Genomic DNA, 16947 nt, shown 5'->3' with positions numbered 1-16947 from the left:
AACATTCTTAGACATAAATCCAAGGAGTTTTTCGATGGAGAGTCTCATTATGAGACTCGGGATTGAAAAGAATCCCAAAACAGGGATCGAATGATAGGAAGTGGCTATGTCATCTGCCAAGGCTAAAGTTAATATTATAAATCAGCATGCTAATAAAACCAATTCTAATCTGAAACCTAATAAAAGGCAATGAAGAACAAACCGAATAATAACAAGAAAGCTCCACATAAAAGCGGAACCGGGTTAATATGAACCAAAGGCCACCGATGGAGACATGACAGAAGTTGTATGTTATACATGCAAAAAAGGGACATTATGCAGAATGGCGCAAGTACGAAATGAGGCTAATGTCACCGAGGACACTTTTGTGGCAATGATAAGCTGAAGTCAATTCACCAATGTCTCGAGGGATGGTGGGTCGACATCTTGGTGCTTTAGGTGATAAGAGCCCAAAACTGTAGTTTTAACCCCTTAATAATCATACTGTTAGACCAATTATGTGAATAATAAGTAAGAGTTAATACTGATTATGTGTTTATATGCATTTCAGGCTTCAAAGTCCATTATGTGCAGAAATGTGCCACTTTAGCGAGATAAAGGAGCAAAAGTCAGCAGAACTTCCGAAGGCCGTATCTTTGGACTCAGATCTCAGAATTGGGAATAGCTTATGTCAAAACGACCGGCTCGAAAAGAGCTTTCCAATGGTCCAAGCCTTGGCCCAATCAGAGGAGCAGAAGTGGACGAAACATCTGTTGAAGCCAACTGAAGCTGAAGAGCCCATTTTGGACTAAAGAAATTGGGTTTTGGGCCCGATTTTCCGGCCCAAAACATGGCTCCAAGCCCATACACGATTTTTGGATCTGGAAGTATAAAAACAAAAGGTTGACTCTTTGTTAATGGCAGTTAGGTTAGGAAGCTAATGTTAATGGAGTTTAGGGTTAGAAAAAGATAGATCTTGATTAGTTTTTAGATCTAGATCTAGTTTTTACATTCATTCCATTAATTAGTTTCATCCTTTGTTTTAGCTTAGTTATTTAAATCATTGAATATCATTCATTAGATAAATAAAATAGTTGTTATTCATTCAATCATGACTTGTTCTTATTGTTCTATTAGATAAATAAAGTTAATTAGTTCTCCATAATCTAGTTTCATTTTCATTTATTTATTAGCTTAAATCCTTAGATTTACTTATTTGTCATTATTAGTTTAATTCAATTAAATTGCATGAGTAGTTTCAAATTGAGTTTAAACAAATAAAGTTCAAATCTTTATATTATGTCTTGTTTAGATTCAATTGTTGGGAATGGTAGAATAGAAAATTAACACCAAACACATCACTCTCACTGTTCCTTGTGTTTGAATAATTGAATTCTATTTAAGTCTTGAGGGTTTAAGAGTGGAACGAAATCCTTACTCGTTGTATTGCATGATTATGTTTTGAGAGTAAGAAGAATTGATCTAAACGTAAGAACGGTAGGATTACGTATTAGTGTTCTTGTAGCATTAATATTTAGGATTCTATTGTTTTTACGGGTTATCACTAGGCATGTCTGTTTTGATAGAAACTGGTTCAAGAGTTATACTACAACTGTGAACCAGGAAGTTCTATTAGGCGACAACCATACTATCAAGGTTGTAGGTTCTGGTGATGTGGAGTTGGTGTTTACTTCTGGGAAGAAACTGGTTTTGAAGGATGTTCTTCATACACCCGATATTAGGAAGAATTTAGTTTCTGGTTTTATTTTAAACAAGGCTGGTTTTCAGCAAGTGATAGGTAGTGATCAGTATGTGATCACTAAGTCCGGAATTTTTGTTGGCAAAGGGATATGCATGTAATGGGATGTTTAAGTTGAATGTTCTTTGACATGAATAAAACTTCTATACCTTACATGATTGCTTATTCTGTTAATGTTTGGCATGGTAGATTATGTCATATTAATAGGAAGTATGTTAAGAACATGAGCACATTGGGTTTAATTCCTATCTTGAAGAATGATGTTTTTTACACTTTGAATGAATCATGCACCAAGGCCAAAATCACTAAGAAACCTCACAAGTCAGTTGAGAGAAGTACAAATCTGCTAGCATTAGTACATTATGATATTTGTGAACTTGAAGGTGTTCTAACTAGAGGTGGTAAAAGATATTTTATTACCTTCATTGATGATTTCTCAAAATTTACCTATGTTTATTTATTGAAGAATAAGAGTGATGCTTTAAATGCTTTTAAAGCTTATGTGATTGAGGTTCAAAATCAGCATGATAGAAACATAAAAGTAATTCGAAGTGATAGAGGTACTGAGTATGATTCTACTGATTTTAATCTTTTCTTACAATCACATGGTATAATTCACGAGACGACAACTCCTTATTCACTGAAATGAATGGAGTATTTGAGCGTAAGAATAGAACACTTAAGGAATTGCTTGTTGCTATGTTGCTTAGCTCTGGAGCATCCTCAAGTTTATGGGGTGAAATTTGTTTTAAGCTGTATGCTATGTTTTGAATAGAATTGCCAGTTCTAAGACTAAGGTTACACCTTATGAGCTATGGAAAAATAGAAAGCCCAACTTGAGTTATTTCAGGACATGGGGTTGTCTGGCCTTTGTAAGGAAGCATGACCCCAAAATCTCTAAGCTTGATAGTAAGGCCTATGAGTGTGTCTTTTTAGGCTATGCTATGAATAGTAAGGCCTATAGATTTCTGGATATGAATAGTAATGTTATTATTGAATCATCCGATGCCGAGTTTTTAGAAGATATCTTTCCTTATTTATCTAGAAATAGTGGGGTGCATCTTCCTCTAAGACCCTACCAAAGATGTTTTACGCTTACGATGTATCTAGATTGCATGATAGGGACACGAGACAACATGAATGAACCAAGAAGGAGTAAAAGAGCTAGGGTAAGCTAAAGATCTAGGATCTGATTTTGTGGCGTTTTTCTTTGGATGGAGATCCTCCTCCATAGAAGAAGCTCTTGCCTCTTCTGACTCTGAGTTTTGGAGAGAAGCTATTCAAAGTGAGATAGATTCTCTCATGGAAAACAAGACTTGGGAGTTAGTGGATTTGCCTCCTGGCTGTAAAACTATAGGAAGCAAATGGGTTTTAAAAAGAAAGTTTAAAACCAATGGTTCAATAGAAAAGTTCAAAGTCAGACTAGTTGTCAAAGGTTTTCGACAAAAGGAGAACTTTGACTTCTTTGCTACATATTCACCAGTTACTAGGATAACTTCAATCAGAGTATTATTATCTATTCTTTGCTTTGTTCATAATCTAGTTGTTCATCGGATGGATGTTAAGGCGACCTTTCTAAACGAGGGATTTAGAAGAGGAGATTTACATGGAACAACCAGCAGGTTATGTGGAACAAGGTAATAGTAAAAAGGTATGCAAGTTAGCGAAGTCACTTTATGGTTTAAAACAGGCACCGAAACAATGGCATGAAAAATTTGATAATTTTATGATTGCTAATGGTTTCTACATAACATAAAGTGACAAATGCATATACTATAAGTACCATGATGGAATATGTGTCATAATATGCTTATATGTTGATGATCTACTTATTTTTGGGTCTAATTTGCAAGCGGTAAAAGAGACCAAAGACTTATTGTCTTCTAACTTTGATATGAAAGACTTAGGAGGAGAAGTAATTTTAGGGATTAAAATTACAAGATCATTAGATGGCATATGGTTAGATCAGTCCACACTACGTTGAGAAAGTGTTAAAGAAGTATAACTATTTCGATTGTAAGCTTTGTTTGCTCACCTTTTGATTCAAGTGTTAAATTGTTTATTAATAATGGTGAACTGTGAATCGGAAGGAATATGCTAGTATCATTGGTAGTTTAAGATATGCTTCTGATTGTACAAGAGACGACATTGCCTATGCAGTAGGTGTTTTGTTGCAGGTACACTAGTAACTCTAGTGTTGAACATTGGCAAGCAATAGGGGGTTAATGAGATACCTAAAGAGAACAATCAATTTGGGTATTCACTATCGAGAGATTTCTGCTATTCTTGAAGGGTACACCGATCTTTGATTGGAATACTCTTTCGAGGAAGACTCTAAAGGCTACTAGTGGATATGTGTTCTGCATTGGTGGAGGTCTTTGTATCTTGGAAGTCCAAGAAAGCAGACCATTATAGCACAATCTACTATGGAGTGCGAGTTGATTGCTTTGGCTAGTGCAAGTGAGGAGGAATTTGGTTGGTTCTGGGACCTACTCACTCACATACCGGTTTGGCATAGACCGGTACCAGCTACTATGATACATTGTGATAGCACTGCGCTATCGGGAGAGTCCACAACAAGTTTTATAATGGTAAATCCACACAGAATCGTAAGTAAGCATAATCTTTTATGCGGGATTACATATCAAGTGCAGTGACTATTGATTTTGTGAGATCGGTGATAATCTTGCGGATCCATTTACAAAAAGCTCGGCGGAGAAAAAGTGTGGACTCTTTTGCCGCGGAAGTATGGGATTTGAAGCCTATTGTAAGATAAATGTATATGACGGTAACCCAACCTAGGAATTTGGAGATCCCAAGAACTAGGTTCAAAGGGAAGAACAAGTCATAGAATGTTTGAGTATAAGACATACAATGATACTTATCTGTCCCGAACTTTAGATAAGTAAATTGTATGTGATCTGGCGATTAGAGGTTGTAGTTTTTTTGGGGAAAACTCTTAATGAAGTTCTATGGTCCTTATGGGCGGAGTGCCTAAGCTTCTGAGGAGCACTCTTGATAGAACTCACCTAGTGAATGTGAAAGTATAGGCGCTTTCTATGAGAATGAAGGCTGATTCTTTAGATCATTCACGAATCGAGATGGAAAGCAGGGGGCCTTTAATGTGCGAGTTTGGAAAGAGAACAATGAGTATGTTATGCGTGATGATAACTCATTGTATATACAAGACCTAAGTTCAAGACTTCTTCACTTATGGATCTTATACTTTGAGTAGTCTTCACTACGTAAAGGTTTAAGTCTTGAACACCTTTATCTATGCTTGATATATTGGAACTAATAGTGACTGCCATATTTCTTTATTTTGATTTCTGTTATTAAAATAAGTGGGGGATTGTTGGTTATTTTAATCGTTTTTGGTATGTTTACAAACAAAAAAAAAAAAAAGCGTTTTTGGTACGTGAAGTCCGTAACCGACCTTTAGTTTGGAAGCGTTATTTTTTGACAATAGCGTTGAGAGTTGACCAAGCGTTACACTCTCTCAATCCTATAAAAACAAGGCTTTACAATGAGACCAAATACACCGGTTTTTCATATCTTTCCTCTTTAAGAAAAACTTTTTTCTCCCGATAATGGCGGTAGACTATTAGTTCTTGTTCTCTCTTCGGTTTTGGTTTTCTTTTGTCATTGATCATCAAGACTTTTACAGAGGTTTGTTGTATCTGGAGGTTCCGTGTGCATGCGCACGGGAGGAACGGACCATAATACCTTAAAGAGAGCGACCTAGTCCGCGCCTCAGCTTCCAATTTCATTGTTAATCCTGTTTTTGCAGATTGTTTTCCAACATATAGTGAATCAAAATGAGCATGGATGACGATCGCTGACATGAACGGCTGGGTTCCAAATTTCCAATCATCCTGTCGCAGTCTCAAACTAAGCCATTCCACAGGGCTATCTAATTCAAAGTCAGATGAGACGAGGGCACGAGGCACTTAAATGGAATAGTACTAGACTACTAGTCCTCCAGCTAGGCCCAAATGTCTAGCTTCTTAGTTCTCTTCTTTTCTATATTAAAGTTGCATCTGGCACAAGAATTCTCACTGTTCTTTATGGGGATTTCGTGCCACTTGTTTAATAGAATAATAGTGATCCCGCAATATTTATGTAAACGTGAGTGGAAATTAGATTTGGCATATATACACGACGATAGAATGTTTTTTTTGGATAACGGCTACCCTTCATTTATTTAATAGATATAATAGGACCATTACAACTACTGAAAAATGATGGGATGAGCTCCTCCAAGTGGTTTGTAGCCCACTTAGCAAGCTTATGTGCCTGAGTGGTGTTGTCTCTCTTAATCCAAACAAAATTACATGAAACTAATCCTGAAGCACAATCTATAACAAAATCTCTTAGACTGGATAGGTGTCAACTTAAGCTTGAAGTGGACTTTGCAAGTGAATTCATAATGACTTTGATTATCTCCTCTGACTTCCACTTCTCTCACTCCTATTTTCCTTATGAGTATTACTGCAACTTCAGTAGCTTTGAGCTCTGCCTCCTCCACATCTCTAGCTTTAAATCTTCTACGAGCTGCTCCTGCAATTTCTCCTTCATGATTCCAAAAGATTGCACCTGTTGCCCCTTGTCCTGTAGACCTATCAAAAACAGCATCAAAGCATACATAAGAGCATCTTTAGGAGAGCTACCAAAAAAACACCAAAATTTTGAACCGAAAAACACCAAACAATTTTAGAAACAACATCAAATTTTCGACATCAAACTATGCGGTTTTGGATAAACCGCGCCATATAGCCCACGCGGTTTTGGATAAACCGCGCCATAGTAGTCCATCTGACAGGTCTAAACCCATGCGATTTTGCCAAAACCGTGCGGTTTTCTAGAAACCGCGTGCTATAACCATTTAACCCTCTTGGTCATGCGAGGTTCTCTTCATTTTTCATGTTCCCTCTCATCTAAACTCATCTCCTTGAGCAAAAAAAAAAAAAAAAAAACTATCAAAACTCTTGACGATTTTTCAATGGATCATTCATCTTTTTCTGATTCTTCATCGAGCTCGAGCTCTTCAAATGATAACACTGCAGTTAAAACTCGTAAATTAGTGGCTATTGCTCTACATTTGGTTCGACATCGTGCGAGTTTATTCGTCAAGAAGAAGCCGGAGTCTTCTTATAGACCACATGGTGGTTTAAAGAAAGGAAGAAAATGTAAAGAATCGGTCGATGAGGCAACATTAGCTCGTGTAAATACTAACTACTTCGCACAAATCCTATATTTCGTGACCACGACTTCCGACGCTGATTTCAGTATGGGTTGATCATTATTTACTCGTATTTTCAATCATCTTAATCATAATGTACCATATTTTCAACAAAAAGTTAATAGTGCGGGTAAGTTTGGGATTAACCCAAAAATAAAAGTAATTCTTTGCTATCGAATGCTTGCTTATGGATTTGCGGTGATCTAGTAGATGATATGTTACATGTTCTTTGAGCCATTTGTTCATGAATGCATCGTTATTTATGTGATGGAATTATTAGAATTTTTTGAAGATGAATACTTGCGCAAAACCAAATCTTACTTGAGATATTCAACATTTGCTTAAAGAGTCGAGGAATGCAGATGGCACGGAATGCTAGGAAGCATTGATCGCATGCAGCGGCAATGGAAGAATTGCCCATCCAGCGTGGCAAGGGTCTCCACGCTGGCCATAAGCATAAACCAATGATGATTTTGGAGGCGTTTGCCAATAGTGACGCGATGGATTTGGCATGCTTTTTGGAATGGCGGGTTCTCACAATGATCTTAATGTTTTGACCGCTCACCAATATTTGATGATATAGTCAATGATGAAGCTATTCCTTGTAACTACATTGTAAATGGCCATCATTATGATATGGGATATTAATTGGCTGACGGTATTTATCCTAATTATGCCACATTGATTCAAACAATTGCTAAACCGACTATTGCACAAGACAAATATTTTACAAATAAGCAAGAAGCTGCTAGAAAAGACATAGAGCGGGCGTTTGGTATATTACAGTCGCGTTGGGTTATTTTAGCGAATCCGTGCAGGTTATGGTATTTGGAGAGCATGGCTACTGTTATGAGGGCTTGCATCATTTTACATAATATGATTGTGGAAGATGAACGTGAAATGGATATCCCGCAGTATATTCCTGATTTGGAAATACCAAGTAGAGAAGGTGCATCTGAAGATCAACGCCAATTTGTTCTATCTCGTTGGGCATCTGGCGTCGAGAGGGTTCATTCAAAAGTTGTTAATGATAGATTGAAGAATGACCTGGTTGAGCATTTGTGGAGTAGGTGCGGGCGGCGTGGTCAGACTTGATTTCTATTTCTATTTGCACTTCATTTGGACTTTGTGTTTATTTATCGTTTCAATTTCTATGTATTTGTGTTCCAAGTTTATTTCTATGTATTAGTGGTTTTATGAAAGGATTTGTGTATATGACAATTTTGAAAATACAAATTAAAGTAGACTCTGCCGAATTTTTTTTAGAATGATAAAAAGTATCAACTTTAAATTAAGGTAACTTAACTCAAATTAAAAGAAAATATTCAATTAAAATACATTCTAATTAAAATCAAAATACAAACTCAAATTAAAGTACGTCATTAATTAAAAGACAAATTAAAATACTCAAATTTAAACTATGCACTACTTTGACTACTATGGTGATATTACCAAGTCAATTTTTCATTTTTTGTAAAATTTCTGCCCTTTTGAATTGTCAAATTCAATTTCGTCTTCGGGTAATCCTTCTAATTTCATTCCTAGTATTTTTTGCATCATTTTCATCTTTCGAACTTCGAGCACATCTTTCTTCAATTGAAGTTTTTCTTTTTGGATTTGGAGCTTCCAATCCATCGAACTTTTCTTCAATTGAAGTTTTTTAATTCCATCTCATCTTTTTTCAATTGTCTTTGAGCTTCCAATTCATAGCCTTCTCTGGTGGTTTTAGAAAGTTCCACCAGAAAATCATTAAGTTTCTTAGCGGATTCCTCCAATTTATAATCACCTTATTCTTTCTCTTTTTGCCTTCTTTTCTTGTCTTCTTTCTTTCCAAGAGGCATATCCTCAAGCCCATGAACTTGGTGTGGATCATAATCCATTGGTTGAGTTGTCGTAGTTGATATTGGAACTGATGATCCTCCTTCCCCACTGTTTGACTTCAACTTTTTGGTGGGATGCAAATCATTTCTCAACTGTAGCCTCTTCCATTTGGGTGAGTCTTTCACCATATTATAGCATTGCATCCACTTCCAAACCCCATTATGCATCACATATGCACTTATTGCTTCCTCAACCTACCAATTAAGCAAAAACTAAATTAGAATTGAAAAATATATTTGTGGATCAAAATAACAAATAAAAAGTAAATACTTACCATCATATTATCATTATAGCCACTTGGAGGAGATGCTTGAATCTTAGAAAGAATAGCATGAAACTTGTTGATATTAGCTTGAATGAGAGTCCAACAGTGTTTCATTCCCGTCAAGTTGCGTTCGGTCATTCTTCCTAGATTTGCATGAAATGCATTTAGAATTCTAGCCCAAAAATTGTTCGACTTTTGCTCATTTCCTACTACACCATCTTGACTAACTTGTAGCCAACTATTGGTGAGAGCAACATCTTTTTCTTGTATCCATAAAGCCCCTCTAGATTTTGATTTTGGTTATTGACTAGTCATTATTGTTTTAAGAGTAGAGAGTAGAGAGTAAAGAGTAGAGAGTAGAGAAAAGAAGTGAGTGTAAAACTATAGTGTGAGTGTTTCAATTTATAGGGTTAAAAAGATATAGCCATTTTTTTGCCCATTGTTGTCATTGAGAGCACGCGGTTTTAGAAAAACTGCACGATTTTGCCAAAACTGCGCCATAAAATCCCATTTAGCAGCCCAAGCCCACGCGGTGTTGGCAAAACTGCGCGGTTTTTCTAAAACCACGTAGGTGATTTGATACAGCACCAAACCTGGAACTAAATATTGGCCGATTTGGTGTTTGATGCTAGGTTGATATCACTCCTAAAGATGCTCTAAGCACATACATTATTTATACCACCAGAACTAGAGTTGATGCTACTGCTGCTAGCTTTGCTTCTACTAGTACTTGGGTTACCCCCAGTTGCATAGTTTCTAGTAGAGTTCATTGAGTTATGAGTTACTCCCTGTTCTGTTGTTGTTTCCTTCCTGAAAGACTCCAAGCACTTTATCTATAGACTAGTAGTCTTTTTCAGCAATCCTTCCCTGTCAGGTTTGCCTTGCTCAAATTTCACTAAGTTCCTGAGTGTCCATATTTGGTGCAATAGGATACACGCAAACACCCCCTTATCAGCCACTTCCTCAATTGGGTCATTTTGAACACCGATTGATGATCTCATTCAACCAATCTTTTTAGATTCCAATGATCATGAGCATCAATCCTATAAGAAAGACATGAAGCAAACCAAACACTCCTTGTCCATTCACATAAGAAAAAGAGGTGGAGACCATCCTCTACTTGCTTATAACAAAAAGGACAAGAAAGGTGAATGTTCAACTTTTTGTTTCTCAAGGTATCTCCAGTTGCCAAACCACCATAATACATTTTCCAAATGAATATTTGCCAATTTGCAGTAAGATCTAGTTTCCAGATTCATTTTATTGTAAGTAAACTGAAACTAGACCCAACACAATGATCCAACACCTGATCATCTTTCAGGCATCTATAGGCTTCCTTCACAGAAAACAACCCTTTCTTAGAATTAAACCAAGTAAGTTTGTCTTTCCTGTTCCCAGGCCTAATGATGATATCATTTATAGCCTGGGCAAGAGGGTTAGGAAACAACTCATTAACCAGCTCCATATTCCAATCAAAACCATTTGCATGTCTCAGCTCTGCTACTTTCATTAAGTGATTATTAGGTCTTGTATAGGCATAATCACTTAGGGGTATGAGCTTCCCCTATATGGTAATCCATGGATCATGGAAAACTTACCTTTGTTTTGCCATCTCCAATGTTCGGATAGAGCCTTTATCTATCAAGTCCATGGATTTGGCAATGCCCTTCCAGAAATAAGAAGAATTTCTAGGATATTGCCTTGCACCATCAGGTGGCCACCATTTCTGATAAATAGACTTGAAAGATCTTGTCCAAAGAGAATCAGGGTCATGATATAGCCTCCAACCATGTTTGGCTAATAAAGCTTTATTCATATCCCTTGTTTTCCTAAATCCAAGGCCCCCATAGCCTTGGCTGAGCACAACTTGTCCCACCTGATGGTATGCAAATTGGATTTCTCATCAGTCCCATTCCAGAAAAAGTCCCTGCACACTTTGTCTATCTTAGCACAAGTGGTGGCAGGATTAGAGTAATTAAGCATTGTATACAAAGTTTAAAATAGAGATAGAATGTTGAGCTCAAACTATTGTCACCAAGTACGGTATGGGTTTAAAATGTTGTATTTAAAAAAAAACTTAGTTCGTATTTTAAACGTAACGTTTTGGGGAAAAAAACGTAAAAAAATGTGTGACATAAAAAACGGATTTAAAACGGTAAAACAGGTTTAAAACGTATAATATGTAAAAAAAAAAATTAAAAACTGATGATAAAGAATACGATAGATACGGAGTTTGATTTTTTATAAGCGTGGAAAAAATAATAAGCACAAAAAATAAAAATAAAAATAATACAAATAAAAGAAAATTCATATACATGAAGGTATCAAATTATCAATTACTCATCCAAATACTATAAGTTTTAGATTCAGTACCAAAACACTACCATAAATAAGATACTACTAATTACCAACCATAATGGCATAATCAAGTACTACAAATAAGTAAATGATTTTAAAATTTCCAAGTATTAATAGTCCAAAGCAAAATAGAACTGTCTCAATAAGTCGATCTAACGCCCACTTTTCAAAAAGGTAAACTCCAAAACCATCTTTTTCTTCTCGCGCTTTTTTTAGATAAAAAATAAAAATAAAAATAAAATAAAATAATAATAATAATAAAGTTTTAAACGGGAGATTTTGAAAATCTCGGGTTTTAAACGTTTTTTAAGTTTAAAACGCGTTTAAAACGCGATATTTTGAAAAACCCGGGTTTTAAACTGATACAAGACGTCTTACCAATATAACGGGTTTTAAACGCGTTTTTTACGCCAAACTTGGTAACAATGGCTCAAAGTTTCAATGGATGGTGTCATCCAGAGTACAAAATATTGCGATAAATATCGATACTTCAGCAAAAAATATATAAATATCACGATAATTTTAGAGATATATATAACTGTAAATATCGATGATATTTCGATGATATTTATGATATTGTCAATATTTTAGGATATATTGTGATATTTGGGGATATTTGTTGATATTTTGTTTAGATAATAATTTTATTTAATATTTACCATTATATTTCAAATAAATATAAATAATATATCGTGATATATTAAGAAATATCCACAATATCCATGATATTTGTCGATATTTTAGATATATCTACGAATCCACGATATTGCATATCAAACAATGTAAAATATCCCCAAAGAGAGGGATATATCCACGATACATATCAAAAAATTGAGTATCGATAAACACTCATATCGATATTTTGTACTATGGTGGTGTTATTAGCAACTAGGCTAGGGGGCCCCTAGGCCTATGCTATCTAAGGCTTTGCATAGGGCCCCAATATAAACAAAACAAAAAAAAAAGACCCATAAAGCTCTTAAAACCCACTATAGTGTTAGAAACCGACAAAAGCCCAATTTTTCAGATTTTGCATTGGGCTCTTTGAAACAAAAAGTCGCCCTAACTAGGCGGAGGCAAGATGGCGGATTCATGAAGCCGAAACTTCAAATATTTGGAGCTTTAGCGGACATTAGTTTTCAACCTATGCACATTGCACATTGTATCTAGATGCATAAGACTACACTCATCTCAATCGTCACATAACACCGACTCTCATGGTAGGTATTGCACCTATCGTAGATTGGCGTCTAGTGAGTGAGATAAACACGCATTACACTCTTGGAAGCCCACTACACCAGATTAAAAAAAAAAAGACAAACCTACGACACTTTTGTTTTGTCTTTTTGTGAAATCGCTCACCACGTGTCGTTGAACTCCCAAAGCGTCCGGATCACATTATCACAACCCATAGAAAATAACACTGTTTTAGTTCTCTCTCACCAAAATAAGAAAAATCACTCTCAAAATCACTCTCAAAACCACTCTCAAAATCTTCATAATATTTGATTGATTCTTAAATCGCTATCTTGACAAATCTACAATCTCTTGGGTAATTTCAATTATTTCTTTATCAAATCTACAATCTCTTTATCGGATCTAAGCAATTTCGTTTTAGATTTTAACATTTTTAAAGATTAATTCATATAATCTTTAAACATGTAATCGATTCAAATTAGTTAAACGAGTAGTATTGTAATCGGGTTGAAATTAGTGCTTTAATTAGTGATTCATATTCTGTTTTAATTAGTAATCGAGGTTCCATCATATTGAAAAAGAGATCGAAAAGATCCGTGATTTTTTAACTTATTATTAGTCCTTTTCATTCGAAAGTGCATTGCTTATTACCATTGTGAATATTGATTGTGGAAAAACAAGAGTCAATGATGATAAATCTAAGGCTTGTTTCTCGAAACATTAGCGATTGCCGACTAAGAGCTTTAAGCCTTCGCCGGGCTTGAGAGTTAATCTTTGCTTTATTCCTTCCTTGGATGTCCGAGACTTTATTGTGTTAGTATTGTTTAGTTCGTTAAAAAGTATGATGGAAGTGATGAGCCTTTCCCCACTTATCGACAATGATTATACTATGCGTTTATATTTCTCTTTTTAGAGATCTATCAAGCTAGGACTCTGATCCATCAATTATGATTTTACTATAATTGGAATTGTATATGGTATTGGTTAGCTTAGGAATTAGTATTTGTGTAGACAATGGTGGTGATGATTAGTGTCATGTATTGATTAATGTACAACATTTGTTACTTGTTAGTGTAATTTTTTATATTACATGTGAAATGTAGGAATCGTCTAGAATAATGTTTAATATTGACATAGATTGTTTTTGGTAAATGGAAATTAATGATTCGAAATTACTTCGATTGTTTTTTTTTCCCAGCAAAATTTTTGGCCAGAGATTGTACTAGACATTTGGAATCAGAATGAAATTAATTTTGACAATGTAAAGTACCTGAAGTTGAGCAAATGGGGTAAGAAAACAAAAGGCGATATTAAAAGTGGCTAAGTTGTTAGAGAGCTTCCCTAATCTAGAAACTCTTGCCCCGTGACAAGACATTGGTGAGGTATTTTACTCAATATATATATATATATATATATATATATATATATATATATATATATATATATATATATATATATATTCTACTATAACTTTCATTACATGGAATAAGTATGGTACCATATGGCATGATATACTAATTCCTGAAGCCATTATTGGTGTCATTGATTTCAATGATGTTCTTATGTATGATCTATCCAGTCGGCGCGCCTACATAGCTTCTTTAATTGGCTGAAAATTGCTGCGTAAAATTGGTTTTGTTAATGTTCCTGGTTAAATATGTAAATCTTGCATATTGAACTAATTCACGTACAACTTGGATCTTAGGAGGTCATGAACAACTTGGATTTGTTTTTCGTTTTTCTGCCAAAGATTTGGCCAGAACTAGAAATGGAACTCTTCAACCAGGATCCATGTAAAACTCACAATGTAAAGTACCTAAAGTTCAACAATTTGCATATGAGAATGAAATGTGATATTAGCGGAGTGGCGAAGTTATTAAAGAGCTTTCACTATTTAGGCATTCTTAGCTCTGACAGGACATGGACTAAGGTAATTATAAAAAGGGCGCTTGATTTGTCACAAATTAGTAATCCATGGAGCACCATTTCCTCATTTGTGATGATGGATAGGAGAATTTTCAGTAATTACTATTTTGTAAGCTTAGTCTTCTTTCCTAATCAGTAATTACAAATTAGTAATGGTTTTTTATATCAGCTTGTCTGAGGCAGCATTTGGCAGTGTTATTGAAGCGTCTGTTACTTTATATTTGTTCCATACGCTACAATTTGCATTCTAAGTTTTGGATTAACGTGATCCGGGGCCTTTGTATGCTTTTTGTATTGGCGTGTATTAGGTGTTAATATTGTTTTTGTTAAGTATGTTAAAGCCTTTGCTTGTGTATGTATAATTCTTGACTATGTGTATGTACCATATTGAGATATGGTATTGTTTATCGGGTGTTTTGCCCGATAATAGTATAGTTGCCGTGAAGAATTTGCTAAATAAATGTACTTCTCGCTTGAATTATATGCATTTATATTTGGTGTTTGTAATTTGATAAGAATTTGAGTCACGTAGTGTAATTTTGAAGAAAACCCAAGTTGGTATTGGGAATGGATATATTGGCATTGATCATTATTGGAGTTTTAGCATGAACTTATAATTCAGGTGATTGGGGTTTTGTTTTGATCAAGGGGACAAGGCGAGAGGGAGTTTAAGGTTGAAGTTGAAGCAATTGGGCGTGTTCGCATAAGAATCTAGTGAGGTTACTTGGCTCTTGTCTTTGAAGGAGCTCATAGGTACATTATACTGTTACTCAATGTCATTGCAGTCTCACATTTTCAGATCTTGGTAGTGTGCTAGGTAGAGTAAATTTTGTTTCTTTTTGTTTTTGATGCATCGTGCTCAAAAGAGCTAGTCGCAATGTTAGATTGGCTTCAAACCGCAACGAGAAAGGGCATTATTTGATGTACTTGTTTGATTCTCTCTTAGGATGCTTGTTTATGAGTATGTAGACAATGGAAATTTGTACTCATATTATAGGTGTTTATAAGTAATACACTTGCTTGTGTATGTATAATTCTTGACGAAGTTTCGTAAAGTCGGTGTGGCTTAACTAATAAAGTTCTTCTTAGTTAAATCTGATTGCATGTATGTTATGGATGATATACTTAAATCTGATTGCATGTATGACATTATTTGCAGGTCAAGTATAGTGCTTTTCTTCCAGCTGTGTTGGGGTTTCTACTAAGTGTGTATTTGTTGAAATCCATAGGATCGGATATGTTGAGACAGGAGAGCACAGAGGTACTTTCTTTTACATACGTAAAATTTTAGTTTGTTAATGGTTTCTGCCTAACAGTCTATCTTTTATCCTATTAAGAGCTCAAAGCAAGCGGAAAAGAGGGCTAGGAAGACAATGTTATCACGTGAGGCTGTGATGGCTAGAGATCTCAACGGTGGCATACATATTTCTGATTCAGGTACAAAGTTTAAATCTAATGAAGGGTTGGCAATTATAGGCACTCTATTTACTCAATACTAAGTTCTCTAGTCCTTTTATACTTGCAGACTCGAGGCCTTCCTTAGTATCCCGTTTGTTTGAGCATCTTGGGGGTAGGGATTTCCTTGCAACACAAATAAGAAAAACATTATAATCTATTAAATGTATTGCACTTGTACCTGATATCATAAATTTTCTTGATTCTAGGATCATCATCTAGTGATTCCCAAGTTTCTGGAGGTGGAGGTTCTTGTGGTACATATAGTATTTGTTCAGTAATTTTATTTGTTGATAGTTATTCTTTTATATATTCCCACGTGACATATTTTTGCCTTTTCAGTAATTTTATTATTTATTTTTATTTTATAGTCTCTTCCAAGTGATAAATTTGGTCGAGTGCTGGGTATGAGTGTTGGCATATCAAAGACAGCCCTTGCATCATCACCTCCTGCTAAAGAGCAGCTTTGCCAACAAAAGCAACAACACTCAATGCTCGAAGAGCGGTTTGGAAGTTTGGAGCGACAAATGGTCACCCTCACAAAGATCTTGCTAGAGACAAGAGAAGAAGTGGCGGTCGGCAATCACATAGAAGGATCGTTGTGATTCATCACCGACGTCAAATGTATGATTTGAATGTGAGACATTGTGCCTAGGGGCTTAAGCTAATTTATGAGATAACTAAATCATGGTTTTGTCTTTGTTAACTTATTGCTTGTAGGCGAGGGATCCAACACGCTCACAATCACATGGTGATTCTTCTAGAGGGATGGAATTATGTGAATTGATTAACATGCATCGAGAAGTTGTTGCCAAGGGAAGGGCAACAAGGGCAAATATCATTCTTGATGCAACTCTGGATACCCCAATGGACATTTACAACGCC

The 16947-nt window shown here is 35.5% G+C and overlaps 1 long non-coding RNA gene and 1 other non-coding gene across 2 annotated transcripts; both read left to right on the top strand.

Annotated features, from left to right (window-relative positions):
* The first annotated feature begins 13525 nt into the window (after positions 1-13525).
* LOC147477168 (small nucleolar RNA Z103) lies at positions 13526-13623 on the top strand. The gene has a single exon (XR_015209932.1). It is a non-coding gene; the product is annotated as a small nucleolar RNA Z103 (small nucleolar RNA).
* A 2141-nt stretch (positions 13624-15764) lies between these two features.
* On the top strand, positions 15765-16289 carry LOC147477167 (uncharacterized). The gene is made up of 3 exons (XR_015207277.1): positions 15765-15868; positions 15945-16044; positions 16133-16289. It is a non-coding gene; the product is annotated as an uncharacterized LOC147477167 (long non-coding RNA).
* Positions 16290-16947: the final 658 nt, after the last annotated feature.

Source organism: Coptis chinensis, chromosome 9 (genome assembly GCF_015680905.1).
Source record: "Coptis chinensis isolate HL-2020 chromosome 9, ASM1568090v1, whole genome shotgun sequence".
Taxonomy (NCBI): Eukaryota; Viridiplantae; Streptophyta; class Magnoliopsida; order Ranunculales; family Ranunculaceae; genus Coptis; species Coptis chinensis.
Note: the sequence above shows the minus strand (reverse complement) of the source record. Positions and strands in the feature narration are given on the sequence as shown.